The sequence below is a fragment of the Erpetoichthys calabaricus genome, chromosome 4, assembly GCF_900747795.2.
Source record: "Erpetoichthys calabaricus chromosome 4, fErpCal1.3, whole genome shotgun sequence".
Taxonomy (NCBI): domain Eukaryota; kingdom Metazoa; phylum Chordata; class Cladistia; order Polypteriformes; family Polypteridae; genus Erpetoichthys; species Erpetoichthys calabaricus.
In genome coordinates, this window is record NC_041397.2 from 204,539,506 (window position 1) to 204,556,657 (window position 17,152).

General features: G+C 37.8%; 1 protein-coding gene across 2 annotated transcripts in view; it reads left to right on the top strand.

Moving 5' to 3' along the window:
- The window catches only part of kcnj6 (potassium inwardly rectifying channel subfamily J member 6), a 398,820-nt gene that overhangs the window by 126,206 nt on the left and 255,462 nt on the right, over positions 1 to 17,152 (top strand). For both annotated transcript variants that reach the window (XM_051926843.1, XM_028800215.2), the window contains exon 2: positions 10,483 to 10,578. The gene's annotated coding sequence lies outside the window, so the exon portion shown is untranslated. The remainder of the gene's footprint in view (positions 1 to 10,482; positions 10,579 to 17,152) is intronic.

Below are 17,152 nucleotides of genomic sequence, written 5' to 3' on the forward strand. Positions count from 1 at the left end.
CCAAATGAATAGTGAAGGAGCTACTCTGTTGGGTTCATATATTTGTAAATCTGACTCTGAAGGAGTCCATGCCTCACCAATCATGAACCTCACCGCACGTCACTGGTGTGTGATGTGTAAGATATGCATCTCCTAAGTGATAACATTCTACATACGTAGCTCATTTATTGTACTGTATATTCGATAGTATCAGAGTAAGAGCTTAGTATTCAGCAAACACTAAAATACTAATGGGAACCACCTAATGACCACAGGGAATTTCACACACTGGACATAATCTATTGCATTATATAACATTCAAAACCTCATTACATTATCATTAATAAATCAGAACAAAAGTGTACCAAATAAATCCTGCTCCAAAACATTTCCTGTAAAGCTATTCCATACTCAGAGGTTATCCATATTATTTACTGTATTGATAAACACGTCCAACATGGCAATTTTACAGTTAAACCAGATAAAGGAACGGCATCACTTGAGTATGTTGTAGAAGAGGTGGATTTCAGCTTGAGGCAGAAAGCGCACTGAGACAGCAGATCTACTTTTATTGTCAGCTCCTTTAAATAGTGCTTCTGTAGAAGTGTTAAAATATACATGTGCTTCATGCACAGAGTAATCCCCTCAGTGACAGTGGTACATGAAAAGAATTACTTCAGGTAAGGGAAGTTAAACCGTACTTCACACCCTATCCCAAACACCTGTAACCCCAGTCCATAGACAGATGGTGGACGTTATTATCTACTACTTTCTCTAGTTCTGCTTCAGTTCAGCATTGAGGTTTAGAAGTGTTGAACTACTATTGAGAAACTCGGTCAAATGCAGTTTATTAATTAGTCTGCATAGTATAACTACGCTATGATTAATTGACAATTCAAGGGTTTGTACAAGGCTAATTGGTTTAAATTAATGAAAAGGCTGGATGACGGATGAGCAAATGTCGAATAAGTGATAATATAACATAACATTCTCAAAGCTGCCTAATACAATTTGGGGTGGGGGTTGACAAGGAGTTTGGCTGAAGACTATCCTGGGGGGCAAGGTTGGAAACAGCTATGGAAAAGGTGCCAGTCCATCGAAAGGCACACTTGTGCCTACACGCCCACTGGGCCAACTCAGATATGCTGACACAGGCACTCTCTGTGGGGGTATTTGGGTCAACTGCATTTCAGTCCTGGAGTGACACCACAGAAAAGTTACAATGGGAAAACATTCATACCAGGTGCCTTTGAGTCTGTAAGTTACTACAAGCTCATGTCTGATATTTTTGTTCTTAGACTGTTTACATTAATTTTGCAGGTAATCCAAAACTGATATGACTGAGTTCAGGTATCTATCCTGTATGTGCCTCACATTTGCAAAATCAGTAATGAAAGGAAAAATTTCAGATAGGTATGACTTAATAAACAACCATGAACATAAACAACATGCTGGCTGCTGCGCTGCTTCACCTTATTTTAGCACAGCACATCTGCTTATAAAGCCATGGAACAGAAAAAGTAAACGTAAAACTATAGCTGATGCTTTGAGTGTAGTTATTACTACCTTATCTGTGCATAGAAAACCGGAAGCACAAGAGGGGAACCAGGACATTTTGCTAAAAGCAAGATGTGTTTGATGCAACAATACATGTGTAGGAGATGGAACAATGGAATTAGTACTCAAGGCAACACTGGTGGTAGTTGGCCCTTAAAAACAGATGGATTCTTCATGGCCAAAACAGTAATCTCCTTCCATGACCATTCTTCAGTACTGCTCAGATCCCATCTGCCTTATTCTGTGTATGTGCATTCAGTCTGTCAATTCCACCTCACAACACTCATCTGATATCAGTGACAACACGATCTGTCACACACCCCATGCAATGAACCAATGCTTGTCTTGCTGACAGACATGCATACAGACTGACAGACCTTAGCAGCCGAGAGGCACCTCTGAAGTGCTTTAAGTAAATGCTCTATCTGTGAACCCTTTCCTACCCAAATCTGGACAAATTACCCAAGGCTGCTCTCCTCTTTATGACAGTCTGCAGCTACCTGATAAATGTGAACCATTCACGTGGTTTAACAATTTCAGAATGTGAAAGTAGACATTTGATTACTTATGGCAAGGTCTGTCTATGAGTTTCTCTTGGAAAAAACACACGTGAGGTGTTTTGTTCCAGTGAGAAAACACATAGCAAATCAGCAGTGTGTTTATTCACCTGAAAACCACCAAAGGACATGTGCTGTGTTATAATTTTGAAATACATCAGGCTGGCCCAAGGAGATGACTTTTGAAATGTCTAATCAGATAGTTCAGATTTCTAGGCATTTTCAATCCAAGCATTCAAACACAAATCATGTGCAAGTCACATATGCCTGTATCAGTTTTATTATCATATACTTAACTGGTCCAAACCTGATATGAAAAGTTGAGATTCTATGAAAAAACTGGAATTGAGTTGAAGTGTGAACATGGCTTTGTATATGAACTGCCTGTCAAATATGTACCTTATGGTGACAGTGACCACCAAAATCATAATCTAATACCAACGCACCCCCCCTAAATTACAAACCTAAACATTTAATTTAGGTCCATGTAATAAACTGACTAGATCAACATAAACACAAAATATACTGTCAAAAAAATTAAAGGAACACTTTTTAATCAGAGTATACATCAGGTCAATGAAACTTATGGAATATTGATCTGGTCAGTTAAGTATCAGAGGGGGTTGTTAATCAGTTTCAGCTGCTTTGGTGTTAATGAAATTAACAACAGGTGCACTAGAGGGACAACAATGAGACGACCCCCAAAACAGTAATGGTGGAGGCCACTGACATTTTTCCCTCCTCATCTTTTCTGACTGTAGAAAGTCCTTAACCCATCAGCAGGGCTGATATCTGCTCCTCTGGGCAAGGAGGAACAGGATGAGCACTGCCAGAGACCTACAAAATGACCTCCAACAGGCCACTGGTGTGAATGTCTCTGACCAAACAATCAGAAACAGACTTCATGAGGGTGGCCTGAGGGCCCGACGTCCTCTAGTGGGGCCTATGCTCATTGCCTGGCACAATGGAGCTCGACTGACATTTGCCATAGAATACCAGAATTGGCAGGTCCACCATTGGCACCCTGTGCTTTTCACAGATGAGAGCAGGTTCACCCTGAACACATGTGACACACCGTGGAGAACTTTATGCTGCCTGTAACATCATTCAGCATGACTGGTTTGGTGGTCGGTCAGTGATGATCTGGGGACGCATATCCATGGAGGTACGCACAGACCTCTACAGGCTAGATAATGGCATCTTGGCTGCTATTAGGTATCGAAATGAAATCTTTGCACCCATTGTCAGACCCTATGCTGGTATAGTGGGTCCTGGGTTCCTCCTGGTGCACGACAATGCCCAGCCACATGTGGCGAGAGTATGCAGGCAGTTCCTGGAGGATGAAGGAATTGATACCATTGACTGGCCCCCATGCTCACCTGACCTAAATCCAATAGGACCCCTCTGGGACATTATGTTTTGGTCCATCCAACACCGCCAGGTTGCACCTCAGACTGTCCAGGAGCTCAGTGATGCATTGGTCTAGATCTGGGAGGAGATCCCCCAGGACACCATCCATCGTCTCATTATGGGCAAGCCCCAATGTTGTCAGGCATGTATATAAGCACGTGGGGGCCATACAAACTACTGAGTACTATTTGGACTTGCTGCAATGAAATTTTGGCAAAATGGACTAGCCTGTCGCATAATTTTTTCACTTTGATTTTCTGGGTGTCTATGAATTCAGCCCTCAGTAGGTTGATAATTTTCATTTCCATTAAACAATGTGGCATCCTTTCATTCCTAACACATTACCCAGTCCATATCAGTATAGATATTCAGCAGGATTTTTTTCCCATCGAGATCTGATGTGTTTTCAAAGTGTTCCTTTAATTTTTTTGAGCAGTTTACAATCAAATCAAAGCATAAAAATCATCTTTAACCATTTACCTGTTATTCCGTTTTACTGTCTTCAAACAGCATATGCAAAGAATGCATTTTTACTCTCCACTCAGTACACGTCATCACAGTTTTCCATCAGTTTTCAATCGTTTTCCAATGAGAAAACGATTATGGAGAACGTTTTAGCGATCCAGAATGAATATAAAGGGTTTCATTACTCATGGTAGTGAGCAACAGAAGTTTTAGCCAATTTGTGGGGTGTTTATATTTTGAATTAAATCTGTCTGTAACAATGCCATTAAAGCCTACAGTTACAGTCTTGTTGTCTTATTGATCGTTATCTCTTATTTTGCCATATCTATGTCTCCTGTGCTACTCCAGTTGGAGCATTTCCGTTATTATTATTTTTAAATTATTATTATTAGTAATAGTAGTAGCAGTAGTATTAGTAGTAGCAATAGAAGTAGTAGTAGCAGTATTTTTTGTTATTGTTCTTGTTATTTCATTAAAAATGATACATCTAAATTACACAATTGTACCCTACAATTGATTAACAAAAACACTTTAAAGTTGACCTTTGAAGAAGTACCTGAGACCATTACAGCAATCCTCTGCTGCTCAATTTTTCGTTACCAAATGCAAATCCCTGAACTAAAGCAAAGGGATTGTTAGATGTAGGATTTTGATTGTAGCTGAAATTAATTATTATTTTATTTAAGTTGTAGCCAATGCTATTTTTGCCCAACCTTCTGCTCAATGCTTATGACAAGTTAAAGCCAGTGCTCACCAGTTAATCTAAAATGCATCTCTTTGGAAAGGAAAACTAGACTACGCAGAGGAAAACTCACACAGGCATGTGCAGAAGTGTGAGATAGCGTGTCTGTGGCATGTGCATTTTAAATAATTAGATAATGCGCTTGTGTTTTCAGGTGTGGCCTACGTAGCATAGCGGACCAGCTACGAAGGCAGATGTGGGGGCAGGCAATCTTGCATCCATGTGCGTACATGTGAGACTGACCCATTCACCTCATTAGCGCTGCAGCTATGATTGCCGCATCTGCATTCCACAGGGTTTTGGAAGAGAACCGAGATGTGAGAAAAAGAGACAAAGAAAGAGACAAGATGAAGAACTGTGAGTAAGCATAGTATCAGGTGCCTGAGCCTGTAACAGGAAAGAAAGAAGAGGCAGAATGGTCAGTAGCTCGCGGTGGAGTAAAGATCAGCACTCCATGAGGTGGACTGTTACCCGCTGATTTAATGGAGGAGCTGGTACAATGGTGGTGGTCCTCCTTAGGGATTTGTAGGATGTCAGGAGAATGTGAAGAAAGACAGGAGAGCAGCTGGCTCTGAACGGTCCGTCAGATGCCGATGGAGGCAGCCAGGACGAGAGTCAGAAGGGAGGACCACAGCTGCTGGTGTCTCTGCCGGCTGAAGCAAGTCATTGCATGAGCTGGGGAGACAGGAAAAAGGAAGTTGCACTGGACTCAGAAAGAAGAGCAAGAACACATGATCCTGTTCAGGAATAAGCACGTCAGAAAATGACTAACTGACTGACTTTCACTTTAATTTTTTCGGATTATTAATTTATCGGTGATGTTGGGATTCCTCAGCTTTATGAAGCTGTGTCATTCCTGAAAGCAGAAAGCATGGACATCTAATTACACTTAATTTCAATTGAAAACCCTAACCTAACCTAACCCTAACCCCAACAAACGGCTCCCATTTCTGCTGAAATAATACCACAATATATGAAAATTAAGTAAAATTAATTCAATATTAACATATCTCTTCAAAACAAGCATTAATAAGATATTTTTGCTTCATCAAACATTGTATTCTAATTTGTTTACTTATACTTGATCACTTGAAGTTTCACATTCAAAGGAATTACTTTTCACAACCTTTTGCACGAAGACACCTGATGAACACAGCATTACCCATTAGAAAGACTGAAACATCCAGCCGCACCCCAAACATCCTCCACAGAGCTGTTCTGCAGGCTGCTACGAGGTGCACTTGAAATGAGTGCAGAAATTATCAGATGTTAGTTGTAGCAGCATGCATTTGAATGTCTTCTTAGAACCTGTCTTTGAAAAAATTGCAAAAATGCAGCTTCATTGTGGTTCCTAAGATAAGAAAGGTTATGAAAAGATTTTCTCTGAATACCCATATTCTCATAAAGCCGTTGTTCATTACTCACAGGAAGCATCTACTCTCGTGTATTCTGATGTTTTACACCAATGTTCTTTTAGCTTATGGTGAAAAAAGTAATCAAATTAGTCTGAATGTGAACAGTGACAACTTGGCTACTGTATAAGTCAACATAATAATAGCTGTGTTTGCATATATTTATACATAATGAAGTAATGAAGAAAATCGACACATACTACAGTCTTATACCAACTGAGCACAGTATAATTTAATTGCAAGCTGACTTGCTTTCTTTAGTAAAACCACAAAATGAGGAATAGTAGGCCTGAGGATTGTGTGGGTGTATGACTGACAAATTATGGAATTCAAGCTATAAAAATTCATATTTGCCACAAAATGACATAATATACAGACAAGGTTATAAGAAATATAATTTATCATAACAAACTTTCAAATTCAGAATGACTAACTGAAAGTTTATCTCCATCCTGCATTAGTGTAGTTCCCCCAGCCATTAAACTCACTTAAGTACCTTCATGAAATCCTTCCCTTTGTTTAGTTTCTACTGGTTTCAGGCATAAACCAGGGTTGTTCTCTGTAAAGGCTATGGAAGGCCAGGTGACTATTGTTGGTATGAACTTCTCAGTTTAGTGCAACAAAAGAAAACTGCCTTTAAAAACTTGAAAGAATCAAATTTCAAACAGTGACTCCAAAAGATCAAGCAGCATATCTTCACAATCAGAATTCTTTATGAAATGGGAAAACCTCATTATGCTTCTGCATTTATTTAAAATGTAAAAATTAAAAATTTGTGTGGAAGTCTCATGGTAAAATTGACAATGGAATCAATATGATTTCCAAGTAATGCCTCTATGAGATTATTTTTTAGTGAAATGGAAATCCTGAGTACATTTTTATTTACTGTGTGCATGAAGTGTCACTGAGCCACAGACAGGAGTTTGTTTCCACTCTCTCTCATTTCTACAATAAGTTAAGCCACTTGCATTTTTAAATTTTACACTCCCCAGCATCACATCACTCACCCGTTGAGATTTCAGGCTGTGACAGGTTCACAAATGATGGCTTGCAGACACAGTAGCCACTTCTACAGACAGCATATCAAGCACAAGCCTCTATAGCGGGGTACTGTCAGCTCTGCAGGCGTTTCACTATTTGGTTGTAAGGAGAGGCTGTGAAATGAGTTAAAGAGAAACATATAAAAAATATACAAGTTGAAATAGCCTCTCCCAGGGAAATTTGAAATGGTAAATGCATTTGAGGTGATTGAAGTTTTTAAAATTATGAAAAGAATTAGTAAAGTAGATCCAGGCTATTACTTTAAAATGAGTTCAACAAGAACACAGGGATGCAGCTGGAAACTTGTTAAGGCTAAATTTCACACAAACATTAGACAGTAAACAGATACTTAAAACTAACTAATTAAAAACATAAATAAATTACAGGTATATCTGACCCTGGTATACATGCAAGAAAACATTTCTTGGCAAAATAAATGAGAATTCATCCATGTACTGAAGTTGCTTAAACCAACTTTAAAGTTTGAAAGATCAAATTCCTCCACACATGGCAGAATCCAACTTTAAACTGCCTGCCAGGGCACATACTTCCATCTCCAGTCACAATAAGAATAGAAGTGAGACCCAAATCAGGCACCAGGTGGAATCCATCCAGATACAAGAAGAGAACACAAACAATGCACAGAAATCAAATAGTTGGGCAATCCATATCAACTCTGTAGTAGCAGTGCTAACCATTTGGCCTCACTGCTTGCTCGCCATTGTGTTTATGGTAGCAATCTCTTAGTGCTGATTCCAGGACTAAGAGGTATGAGCTATAAGGAGAGACTGAAGAAGCTGAACCTTCTCAGTTTAAACAAACGAAGATTAAGAGGGGACATGATTGAAGTGTTTAAAATTATTAAAAGAATTAAATTAAATAAATTCTGCAAGAAGAACATTAAGGACAGATTTTGCACAAATGTTATAAAGTTTTTCTTCAGAAAAAGGACAACAGTCGCATTGAATAAATGACCAAGTAGTGTGGTAGAGAGTAGGACTTTAGGGACCTTCAAGTCTTAACTTGATGTTATTTTGGACAACCCAGGTGAATTGAATATGAGAGCTTGTTGGGCTAAATGGCCTGTTCTTGTCACAATTGTTCTAATGTTCAACTGGAGTTATGCAATAAAAATATTTTTATCATTAAATGTTACTCGTCATTTCATCAAACTATGCAATTACTGCACAGATGTTTTTTTTTTTAGTTAAAAAGGAATATTAAGGTATTCTGGTAAGGTAACACAACATTTCAGATATGCAAAATTCTTCCACTGGCTTGTTTAATCTGCCTAGCCCAATATAGGCTTATAATGAATATACAACATTATGATATCTATTTATTTATTGCCTGCAAAAAAAAACATCTGAGCACCAATCCAGTGTAAAAGAAGCAGAAAACACAAGAAAAAGATTTGAGGATCCACCCTGTATATTGTTCGTTGAGAAGTTTTAGAGACTGATATTGGTCGACAATCCGGACACAGTAAATAAGTGAACTGAATGATTTTATAGCAGGAGAGCAGGAAAGGTGTGTTGTAGGGCAGGAAGTAGCATGAGGTCATTAGAAAGTGCCGGAGGTTAGGTTATCTATAGGGGCCTGAAGTGATGTCTGGAACAAGTGGAAGTGAGTTCAGGAACAGGCAGAAGTGAGAAGTGTAGCTGGGTTTTTCTTCTTAAGGTCTGTAGGAAGGAGGAAGGAAAGGTATTAACACTGAGCTCCTACCCCTGGTCCGGCGTGTCAACACCCTGCTTCAAACCCTTCAACTGTTTTCCAAGTGCATGTGTGTGACACCAGACAAAAGTAGTTCTCACACTTTTTGTAAACTGCTGCATCCTTGTTCTGTATATTTAATGGTGCATAATATCATTTAAACAAATAGATTTGTGTATCAATGACAAGTATGGTTGAAGCATTCCATGAGGTGTGATTTGCCAGTCTTTGATTAGTGTATCTGGCATTGGTATTCTCTGTCAGCAATCCTACCATAGAAGTGACCTAAATCACAAATAATTAAGATATCACTGTAATGATGAACAAAATTATATCAGTTATTAAAAATTGACCTGCATGTGTACATTCTTAAAAATAAAGGTGCTGGAGTGGTTATTCAGAGTGATGGCATAGGGGAACCATTTTTGGTTCTCAAAAGACCCATCCACATGAAGATTCAGAAAAAAATCACTCATGAATGAAAAAAGTAAAATTCTCTCATTTGTATCCACAAATGCTTCAAAAATAATTTTTAGACTGTCCTTCTGTGATGGCATCAGACACAGCAGTTGAAATTTATATGGCAATAACAGAAATAAACATAAACATTACACCGATGGTAATTTCTAGGAAGATAAATTTACAAGTTATAATTTTCTTTCGTTATCAATCCGAATGCGTTCTTGCTCTGCGCAGAAAACATCCCCACCTATCACTTGTACACTATACTGGTTCTGGTTTTCACAGCGTAATTTTATTAAACTAATAATTAGAACACGGCTTATCAGTGGGTCTATACTATATTCTTGTCTAGTTGATGCTTATAAATAATTATATGTGAAAAATTATTGCTGTTTCTCTATATATGAATAAATCTATGCATAATGGATCTTATTTTTTCTATATACGTCATTTTAATTTTCTATTTAAATAGGTTAACATATTCAGATATGCTGGTGGGCAGCAAATTGAAGCCCCGAGTGGCACGAACTCTAGCTATGCCATTGTAACTCAGGCTAAGTCCAGGTTTTCTTAATCTGTTAGTGTCCTGCTAGGTAGCCTACACCATTCATTAAAGATTTCAGCCTTTCCCCCATACATATTAGGAAGTTTTCAAAGCACAAAGAACCAACTTCATATGCAAAGAACAATTCCTAGAATGAAGTGGAGCTTTGTCAAGCAATGGCTGTATGAGGAATCACACAACCTAGTAAAAGACCATGTAGTGCCATTAGAAAAACATTGTTTCATTTCTTACCTGAGATATTAAAATGGCATACACAAAGTTTGCACTTTAGATGTTGCGCTGGAGCAGGCGTACAGTTGTCTGTGTGTTCTCTTCAATGTCAGGTAGTTTGACGTGAGCACCAGTTCACCACCACTGTCCAAATGCCAGTAAATGAGAAATTCCCAAAAAGAAATAACACCCATTTGCATGAAATATTTGGTTTAGACAATATTCATGACAGATTAAACATGTATATAACTTTATATGTCATTGTGCTTGCCTGCCTTGTCTAGCTTTTGATTCTGTGGTTTAAAAAACAAAACATGAAAAATCACTAATTTTAATTTTTTAAATAACTGGCAAATCTTTTCATTTTAGGCACTAATCATGGAACAATCAAAGAGAAGGATTGATCCATAGACCAGTCATTGAGAAAATCTCTGCTCACTGGGTTGAGACTCTGGAGGATAACATGTAGGTCATTTCTTTCATTTATAAACAGTAAAATAGTTTTTGCTAACCATAGAAATAATATACTTTGCTGCTTTAATTGCTTTGACACAGCAAGGCTTAATGTAACAATTTCAAATTACTTATAGGTGTGACTGAAAGATTATGGTTCAGATATTCAGAATAAATTATTTTATTGTCATCAGAAACAGTCAAGGGACAAGTGAAGTAATTTTAGTATGTATGTGAACTAATTTATACCACATAAATATAGTAATATAATATAGCAATATAAGTGGTGATTGAAAAGTTTTGAACCTGGTCTGTTAAATTAAACAAGTTTTACTTTTCCCAATTGGTAATTAATTCACTTTTTATAATGGTCATAAAGGTTTTCAATGTTACTCAATTGAACTGTTGTTTCTAACTTGTGCAACCACTCTTCTGTGGCTGACTCAGCAGTAGGTGTGCAAGTGGATGGTCAACAGCTTGGAGTGTCACTTTTCTGTGACTAAATGCTCCAAGCTAACCAGAACAATATTGACTGGTTCTGTGGGCCTCTTGAGACCTGTAATCATTACAGACTGCACCCTCAACATCATAAAAATTTGCTTGCATGATCTTGCCGTTCCTGTCTCATACCCTGAGTTACTGTAATGCTGGAGAATAACCATACTTCCTACATGTTTTCATTACCTGGTTTAGCTCAAAGTGATGGTGATGTGTCCAAGCTTTATTCCCAGTTATGAAACGCTTCTTATGGCTCTTCCAGTCCAAATTCATTATGTCAAGATTTCCCTGAAATGTGGTGATGCTTTATTTCAGGAGTCAGCATATTAGGAATCCAAAATGTATTGATTTTGCTGATGTTTAATTGATCATAAAGAATGATTTATATGATCCATAACTAGCTCAAACAATGTCTTCCATCTCACATACTGACTCTTCGATTATTCATTGCAATTCCATGGCAGCATTTCATTTGTTGTCAATAACAAAGGCTGGCCAGACCAGGCATCATCACCTTTTTGAGATGTCCTATCACTATGGAATTCTGCAGCCAATCTCTTGACTGTAAAATATGAAGGGAGTGGATCCTTCAACATGTTGATGAGAAAAAAAATGTTGTCTAGTGTTAGAACTCCATGATTGCACAATATATAACACCATGTTGATTTTGTTCTGAAACTGGAAATATATGCCATAATCCACAAATGCAGGAAACTTACTCACATATTTTAGTACACAGGAGTTAACCTTTGGCCACTTGCAACATCAGCATCATAGAGTATCACTTCAGGCTCTAAACATTTTTGATGACATACACCCATTGTCTACACTTACTGTATTTAAGTGGCATAACAGTGACAGCCTCTAGAAATGGTATTATGCCTACAATGATTCATGTAGGTCATGATATAAACCTCATGCTAAAATAAGTCTAAATCAGTTAGCATCAAAATTAAAAAAGGTATAAATGACATTGCCAAAAGTTGAGGCTGAATACCTTTTTGCACATTAATTGTTGTAAAACGTAAGTGGCATAAATTGTTATGTTTTATTGTGCATTGTGTGTCCTCAGTGTCTGGGGTAAGTGTGAGAGGAGTGCTGAACTACTGAGAGCAAAAAGATGAAAGCTTTGTTTCAGTCTGATTAATCACTCAGGAGATTCGTGTTTTATCTCTCCTTGTCTGCCATAGTCATTATCAGTGTCTACTTTTAAGAGAAATTTTGGAATGAAAGGGTATTTGGATTTCAGCTGATGTGTGATGGTTTATTGATCTATGGCTAAAGTTCACAGACAGCTACTGAGAAAAAAAATAAAATAAAAAATAACTTATGTTGACTCCCGGGTACCTAATTTCTGGAGGCTGATAGCCAATGTAAAAAGTTTACACGGACAAAAAAACAATGGCAATATTTAAAACTACTTACTTAGAGGTTATTCCAATTACTCTATGGCTAAATGCATTTATGTTTGTTGTGATGGACAGGAGCTTCAGGGCCATAGACTCTCAAAGGTGAATAGGAGCAAAAGCTCAAAGGGGTTTTAAACTAAATCCCTGGGTAACTTCTGACCAGACTTTGGAACTTCTGTTGTGCTAAGACGCAGTTCAGCATTTGCAACAGGTTTGAGCTCTGTGGTCGTCCGAAAGGAATGACATTCTCGACAAAATAAATGTTGGTGCACCAACCCATTTGCTTTAAAGAAAAACAACAACAAACATTCAATGACACCAAAAACAGAACAATATAACAGCCTCTTATTAATGTGGAGCTGAATAATTCTCAAGGTATCTTCAGGTTATAAAGGAGCTCTGTCCCTTTAGTCACATGGTCTAGTTGCTTGGTCGTGAAGTGACGTATCCCTCCAAGTGGTCGTGCTTTTATGACTTAGGGACCAGAAGGTGCAGAGTCAGTTGTCTTCGCTGGGTGGTTTCTCAGTACAGTGGAGAAAAAGGTCAACAACACTGTTAGCGGCAGTGCCCCCTCTCAATGCTGGGTGGAATTACATACCTGGGAGGAACCCGGAGTGTGACCCTCTGATACGCATACATGACAGCTCCCCCTAGTGCCCTAGGGATGCATTGCCCATTTCCTTCAAGACTATGCTTTTGCCCTTTCGCCTGGGTGCCCCATCTCTAGTGATGTTCTTAATTCTTCATTGAGGATATGTATTATATGTGCCACTACATGCTTCCCTCTCCTTTCTTTTCCGGTTCTTTCTGACTTTTCTTCTTGTTACTCATGCTTGTATATTGTAGTGGAAGTTCCTTGGTCGGGTTAAATACAGGATACCTCTAAATAATATGAAATACGTGGGAAAATAAAGCCGCTGCTAGCGGAGGTCTGCTTCAGACGTCCATCTCCTATAAACGGACGAAACCAATGCTTCCCTCTCCTTTCAAGGGTATTGCAAGATGCAGCCTCTCCTTTGCACCACCCTTAACTCCCTGTCCACAGATCCATCAATTAGAAAGGTAACAGAGATTTCTATAAGACAATAATCTATAGTTCCTGTATCTTCTACTACCTTGTCAAAAGACACCTTTGAACTGACCATTTAAATATATGACACAACATATGTCTGATTTAATGCTGGAATAATAAGCTTGCAAATGTTTGTAGGTCAGTGTAGATACTGTTGATTTGCTTAATCAAATTGTGAATGTTTCAACATTATTACTAAACAATGTAGTTAAAGCATATGAAATAAGCAACATATTAGAAAATTGATTCATAGACCAAATGGCAACTCATAATTTCAATTTCAGTTGTGTCTCATCCAGTCCAATGGTTTCGGTGGGATCATGGGCTGGATAAGTAGGCTTTGAGAATGAAAAAATAATATAAAGTGATATTTGTGTAGGACAGCTGGGGTGTTGGGTGGATGTATTTCCAGTTTCATCCTCATAGAGACAGTCGCATGTCTGGGGGGATAGCCATAGTGCAAATGCTTGCACATGAAATCTCCAATGGTTCAATGCTTGGTTAACTAAAAACAAGAATGGTTCATCTTGTTCTGCACCCTTTTTAACTTCCTTTTTATTCTAAAGGACAACTTTTAAAAAGCCTTTTGATCCTTGCCTAGTGATGACTTCTGATGAACAGTTTGATGTACATAAAGTCAAACTTCTGGTTCGAGGGACAGGAGTTTAGCCCATCTTCAGTACGTTCAAGCCCATAGACACCTACTGAGACATTATCACCACACACACACCCAACACTCATTTCTCAGTATCAACAGCATCCTGTCATGCTCCTTTATCTTCTGCCAATGCTCCATTTTGAGACAAATGCCAGCACCATATGTGAAACATGCAAATTTGGTGTTCTTCACTTTAAATTAAATGATTTAAAACTAGATAGTGTAACGAAAATCTCACACTAAGTTTCTCTAGCCCAAGGTGTCAGTTCCTGATGGGTCACATTGGTTTTTGTTCCAATTAATTTCTTAAATAGAAACCGATGTTCAATTATTATCAATAAGGATTACATTCTTATTAAGGATTTCCAGGAGATGAAGTTTATATCTTTTTTTAGCCATGACAACCAGTCTCCTCTAACATCATCAAAACCCCTCAGAGGTCAAGCAATAACAGACTGACAACAACCAGATTTCTGGTCTCATTTATCTGTACTTTCAAAGCATAAATGCATCATCAATGCTGAAATATATTTTTTCTGAACCAGAGATTAATTTAATCAAACATCACATGGCTGGTAGAGGAATCACACCATTCTAATAAGGATGTAATTTCAAAAGGGCCAGGACTTTTAATTTTCACCAAGCTGGCTTCCTTTTCATTCATTAATGTTCCAAAACCACTTATTCAGAATCACAAGAGGCCAGAAACTACACAAACCAAATCAAGTCCCATGCAGGAGCCAGCATTGGATGGAACACCAGTCCATTGAGAAGCACACTTAGTCTCTCTCACACACAAGCACACTCATGTATGCACACACACTCAGACTAGCAGTGCTACTTTAGAGATAACAATCAAACTAACCTGCATACCACTTTGTGTATCACTTCAGAGCTTCATTTACATCAGAAAAATAAAGCAGGAGCTGGAAGCAGAAGTAGATCCCAGCTTGCCAGGTAGTAGAATGTACTCCCATTTTTAGCACACTTTGATCATACTCACCCAAGTTCATTATATGTGATGCTTCATTCCCACTGAAATCATTTTGTCTTGAATACTTTTAAGCTGTGACGTGTCTGTTCTTATGAGCAGTGGTAGATCTACATATATAGCAGTTTTTTATACTCCACATTGTTATTTGAGCACTTACCTCCTGCTAGCTACCAGAGATGACCGTCTTTTCTGTATTTACCAGTAGTTGATTGCTTAAAACAATATTGAGCTGAAGTCCACCTTAGGGTTAGTCAATGCAATTGGTGATTTGTTTTGCGTCGATAGTGACTACCTGTAAATAAACTCAGCTTTCACCATATAAACAAGACTCTGAATTAGAACAGTAGCCCCGTTGCCTATTAAAACGTATAATGTCCGTGCTAGAATTCAAAGAGGTTTGAGACAAGGACAAGATTTTTTGCATTGTTGGTATCTCCACGAATGACTTGTTAATGGATTTCCCAAGTGTTGAAGCAAGTTTGTTGATAACAGGCTTTTGTGTTGGAATACACCGGACACTTGTAATCTGTCAGTAATATGCAACCTGAATGTACCTGCAGAAACAGGTGCTGACGTTGTGCACTACTTGAGCTATGACAGACAAAAAACGATTTGGGCAATAAAAAGAAAAGTGTCCCATTAAGTGCAGTAGGCAGTACATTTCATGACTACCCAACTGGAAGAGAAACAATGTGAAAAAGGTCAAATCAAAGATATTTACAATCTAAAGTCTGTGATCTAAAACTGTAGTCATCAGAACAGGCAAATAACCAAACACTGTATGACAAATCATCAGAAAGAAGGTATTCAAAAGTACTAGGCAAAGGATAAGTCTGAAATCATGCAAAAAGTTTTGAACAGAAGATCAACAACAAACTAATATAAAAATCTCTGAAAGAAGGTGAACAGGGCAAAATGAACTCCATGGGGAAGTCAAAAATGGATAATTCTAATGCACTCCACAATCTTTTTATGTCCCATGGCCTCCAATCATGTAACCTCTTATTAATTAAAATAAAATAGCAACAAGCATATCTGAACGTGAACATTATAGTCAGGTACTGATGTTATTCATTTAGATTTAGAATTGGAAGCCTTTATTGTCATTATACCAAGTATAATGAAATTGCTTTCTATAATTATATTGTTTTCAGTTATTATCATAACACCGCAGTTGCAAAACATAATGATTTCGAGCAATTAATAGTTCCAGTTCATCCATAATAACCAGTTCATATGGTGAACTGAAACAGATGTGACATTAAGGCCAAACCATCAAGATTGTGTTTATAATTTGAAACCATACCTGTCAGCATCATGAGTTCAGTATATCTGCTTTTAATATACAATATGTGGCAAAAATAAGAACTCTTCAATAATGTATTATAAAAATGAGATTGTATTTTAGGTATTTCATAACAGCAACATTAAAAGTGTTATAACTAACAATCAAAATAAAATGTGGTAAATTTTAATGTTATTTTATTTAAAGTGCATATCAAGTGTGTCTTTCACATAAGTGGAATCAGTGAAAGCCTGTTATAAGCTGAACAATAGCGATAAGCCAGATAGAAGCCACCCGAGCTAAAGGAGTATTCAGCTGGCTAATTCGCTCATTTTTCAAAGCTGACAGGAGGGATGAAGAGTGCACAGTTGCAGGTTTATATCATATTTCAAAAGCACTATACTATATATACTGTATCAGCCAAGCTCTGAACAGTGAAACACCAGCAAACAATAAGGATGTTTGTGATTGCATGAAAAATTAAACCACTTTTATTTTGCATTCTAGCATGTTACACAAATGAAAAACAAATAATGGGAATTGTTATAATTCTATATCCACACTGTGAACTGTGATTCCCATTACAGGTATGCAGATATTTTGTGTCTGCCGATTAACCTGACACTCTTGTTTCAGGAAACTGGAGAATCCAAAACTTGAAACACAAAAT